We start from the raw sequence: 4,993 nt of genomic DNA, 5'->3' as shown, positions 1-4,993 counted from the left end.
CTAAAGAATGTGAATGAATAAACGGTTAGTTTGTATTAAACCGTTAATCATGAAATAAACCAGTCAAGTGCGAGTCGGACTCGCACACGAAGGGTTCCGCACCGTCGTACAAGAAATCTTAAACCAGTATAATCTTAAACCAGTGAAATTTGCAAGTTAATGACCGATAGCGCCAACTTGATGTGATTTAATAAACTAATCATTATATGTTTCCTTTAATCTAAATATATAAAAAGAAAAGGTGACTGAATGACTGACTGACTGACTGATCTATCAACGCATAGCTCAAACTACTGGACGGATCGGGCTGAAACATGCAGATAGCTATTATGAGGTAGGCATCCTCTAAGACAGGATTTTTGAAAATTAAACCCTTTTATTTTCCCCATTAAGGGAGTGAAATAGGGGTTTGAAATTTGTGTAATCCACGCGGATGAAGTCGTGGGCATAAGCTTGTTGTGCTATAAGACTTACCTACCTGCCCATGATTCTAGGTCAACGAGAAGTACCCTATAGATTTCCTTGACGGACTCGACAGACAGACGGACGGACAGATAACAATAGTAATGACCCTATAAATAAGGGTTCCTTTTTTCCTTTTGAGGTACGGAACCCTAAAAACCGGTCAAGTGCGAATCGGACTCGCACATGAAGGGTTCCGCACAATCGTAAAGGCTAATCAAATGCTATCTTGAATTAATTGTGATGTAACCACAAATTCATGATTTTCGGTTTTTCTCCTTTAGATGCTGTGCTTTAAAACATTGCTATCTGCCAATATACATGATTGTAGATCAACGGCAAGTGCAATCAGACAGACACACAAAGAAGTAATCATATATATAAGGGCTCCTTTTTTCTTTTTTAGGTCTACGGAACCCTAAAAATATAAGTATTATGAACTTGGGAACTTGTTTCCATTTCGTTGTAAATAGTGACGGATATATTTTTGCATAACATAACAATTTTATTTATCAGCTTATCATGGACTTCCGATATTGTGATCAATTAAATGAACCGGTAAGATATTTTTGAACTTGGATTGCACGTCGTGTCCGTTCGACTTTCCAGTTTCCATCCTTCAGGCTTATATAGGGTGTTACCAGTAGGGTGCCAGCCAGGTAACCTCCCAGTGTGCCTGGGTGCTGCTGGTCCCTTTTGGATGCATCGGGCATCCGTGGGGAAAAGTAGTATTCGGGCCGGTGCACCCCGGTAACGTGGCTAATAATCTCTCTTCGGGGATATTGTTAGCCATGGCTAATGACCTGGCAGGGGGGAAGTTTCTCCGCGTGTCCCTCTGACTAGCAGAGGGCACAGTGGACGAGGCGAAGGTTGAGACGCGGGCGACGTGCGCGGGATTGCGTTGTCGCCCGTTGGGTATCCGGGGGAGGTGAGGTGCACATAGTTGGTGCACCTCGGACGTGCGACGGGGGATCTCGTGAGTGGGTCCCCGGTGGAGGGTCCGCCTCGGCGGACGTCGCTGGCTGGGTCGCGGTGGTTTGCTTCGGCGTTCCCGTGACCCAGTCGCCAGGCAGCGCGCAGGAGTGCCGCTGGGTTTTAGTGGGTATTCCGGTCGCCTCTCGGCTGGTGAGTCCCACATACCTTCCCTCCAGTTGGTTGGCTGGCTGGTTAGCTGGCTGGCTTCCAGGAGGGGGGGATGCGTAAATGCATTTCCCAGCGTTAAGAAAGGGCGTTACCAGAACGCTGGCAAAAACGAAGACAGGTGATATGTAGTACTGATGATTACTGATATGATATTACAAAAAAAACACGAAAAAAATATTAAAAGTCCTATGATCTTGTAAAAGTTTACGTTATATATTGCAAATAAAACATCTGACTGGCGCTAGAAGTCAACGAACGTTGCATAAATAGGCCAATCGTAGTCAATGCGTCGCGTCGTATATAGGGCATTGAACCGAGTTTTGCGTGCTAAACATTGTGGGTTTGAAAAATATACAATCACTAGAACTACAAAATGAGGCAAATGGTTATTGGTATTTGATTGTATTTTGCTAGCATTCTGGTTACACCCTGTATTTGCCACGTCATTAGTTCTTCTTTTTCTTCTTTCTTCACTCTGGGCTGGTTTCCGCACTTAAACCTTTCCGTCTGTTGTGCATGCATTGCCCCGTTGAAGTCTTCACTCCAGCCATCCAAGGTCGCTCCAGAAGCCGAGTAGACCGCCCAGGTTGCCGAGGGCTTCATGGAGTGAGGTTGGTGAACCTAGATGGCGCTCGCGTTGTTTTGCCACGCTCTTGCACTCTAGGAGCACGTGCGTCGGTGTTTCATCGACCTCCATGCAGACCTGCACAGAGGACTGTCGGTGACACCTATAACGAAAAGGTGTTTGTTTAGTGGGCTATGCCCTGTTATGAGTCCCACCACCTTCCTAAGTTTACCTCTGTCCAGGCGGAGTAGTTTGTTAGTTTGTCGTTTGTCATTAGTTTTTAGGGTTCCGTACCCGAAGGCTGCCAACGGGGCCCTATTACTAAATCTTCGCTGTATGACCGTCCGTCTGTGAAATGTAATAGGCAGAGAGTTAAAATTTTTACAGAATGTGTATTTCTATGAAAATTAATAAATGTTATTTCTTGTACGATGGTACGGAACCCTTGGTGTACAACTCTGACTCGCACTTGACCAATTTTTTTTACATGTTAACCAAAATTGGACCTAACTAGGTACTTGAAAAATTAAATTCACAATTAATATTGCATAGGTATTAGGCACTTAGGTAGGTTCATTTTATAAAAGTAGATAACATAAAATTAATGTTGGTATGTCTGTCTGTTCGTTACATACCTTTGCTTTCGCATATAGTTGGGATTTGTTGGAAGGTTTCTGGAATATTTCATTACATTTCAACGCATTTCGGGTATAAGCTACTATGAAATAAAGTCAAAAAACTTAAAAATTTAAAATAAGTAAGTAAATACAAACTATAAGGGGGACATCATAAAAGCAAATGGGTTCAAAAAAATCTACTAAATTTATTTAATCTAAAATATCTTTTCTAATTCTCTACCCCGCCGTAGAGATGTCATTATTTAATTAATAAGTAATAACGCATCTTTGGGCTTCGGTCGCAGTCTCGGGTAAAAATAAACTCGGGTAAATAAAAACAAAAATGTATCGTGGTATGTACCCGTTATATATTAAAATATGTCGTTAAACCACGAAATAAGCTTAAAATCTAGTAATTTTTTAAACCTTTGAAAAAATCCTCGATAGCAAATCAAAGATTTTACGCGATTTTTAGTTCAGGGTCAACCACTAAACTTATTTTGATATTTAAAGTTTCCGTAAATTATACCTCCGAGAATTTGACATTTGAATTAAATCTGCATTAAAAAAACCCGGCCAAGTGCGAGTCAGGCTCGCGCAATGAGGGTTCCGTACTACAGTCGTATTTTTTCGACATTTTGCACGATAATTCAAAAACTATGATGCATAAAAATAAATAAAAATCTGTTTTAGAATGTACAGGTGAAGACCTTTCATATTATGATACCCCACTTGATATACCTAGTCACTCACTTGGAAAGTTGAAAATACTAATTATTAGTAATTCATGACCACAATTTAATTTTTTTGTGTGATCTAACCCTAAATTCACGGTTTTCAGATTTTTTCCCAAATGTCAGCTATAAGATGTACCTACCTGCCAAATTTCTAGGTCAACGGAAAGTACCCTGTAGGTTTCTTGACAGACAGACGGACGAACAGACAGACAGACAGACAGACAGACAGACAGACAGACAACAAAGTGATCCTATAAGGGTTCCTTTTTTCCTTTTGAGGTACGGAACCCTAATTATTATTCTTACTTTAAGATTACAAAACTTACTTAGTACGAGTCTCCCAATCTCGACAAAGTCGATATAGTCCTATAATTGATTATGTGTATTACATTATTACTTATAATAATAATACACTGGCGTCGATTCTGATGTTTTCCTCTAAACTAAACTAAATCCTGCATCTTTTTCTTTTTAATATTGCTAATAAATGACGGAAAATGAATTTCAAGACTCAAATTTTAGTGCACTCTACAAATTTAAACACGACTCACGACTGGCACCTAAAGTCATGAGGTTTGACAGATCTGAACCTGTACGCCCGAGAGTTCACCATAAAGTTGTCAAAGGAAAGTGAAATCTGTCAATCCGCACTTGGCGAGTGGGATAGACTATAGCCAAACCCTTCTCATTCTGAGAGGAGACCCGTGCTCAATAGCAAGCCGGCGATGGCTGATGATGATTATAATTATCTTACTTACTTACATACTTCCTTCCAAATATTACCTAAAATCGTCTATAAACCAACAGCCTGCACGCCAAGTGGAAAACTTTAAAACAAGGAGCTTAAAGTCTACTTTTCTATGTGTGTGTGTACTTTTGTGTGCGTGTGTGTTTCGATATTCGAAATCTATCAACGTTATCGAGATGTGCAAACTTGTACTAGATACTTTGAGGTCATGAGCTGATCAATGACTTAATATTACCAATAATTTTGCTTTGGTATTATTTAATATATTCTTCTCCTTGCTAAAACTCTTAACACTGACTGACTAACATTTATTTCTATATCTACCACGTAATACACACATTTTTACGGGAATGTATGTGTAGGTATTCACGCGATTTTTTATGAGCAGAAATTTGTGTTATACGTGGTGGAGATAGGAGGAAAAACGTTTAAATTTCTGAAATTGTGCCGCACAATAATCACATGTTATAACTAAGGCTGACTTAGCTTAGACTTAAGACAGAGTTAAAATGAGATAGACCTATATCTATCACATAAATCTGTCTCGTTTTAACTCAATCTTAAGTCTGAGCAAAGTCAAAGTGCGCTCTATAGATCTCACCCTAAGAGTTGGTAATCTCGGCGCTTCCTCCACTTAATCATTAAAGTCAACATGGCTCAAGCCGAAGAAGGGCCGGAGCAAACTGTGTCATGTGTGCACAGCCACAAACCGTAAAACTGG

At 40.2% G+C, this 4,993-nt stretch overlaps 1 protein-coding gene across 2 annotated transcripts in view; it reads left to right on the top strand.

Moving 5' to 3' along the window:
* ChT (choline transporter) overlaps positions 1-4,993 on the top strand; it is a 447,845-nt gene that overhangs the window by 269,523 nt on the left and 173,329 nt on the right. The window lies entirely within an intron of this gene.

The sequence above is a fragment of the Maniola hyperantus genome, chromosome 10 (assembly GCF_902806685.2).
Source record: "Maniola hyperantus chromosome 10, iAphHyp1.2, whole genome shotgun sequence".
In the NCBI taxonomy this organism is placed as follows: Eukaryota; Metazoa; Arthropoda; class Insecta; order Lepidoptera; family Nymphalidae; genus Maniola; species Maniola hyperantus.
Note: the sequence above shows the minus strand (reverse complement) of the source record. Positions and strands in the feature narration are given on the sequence as shown.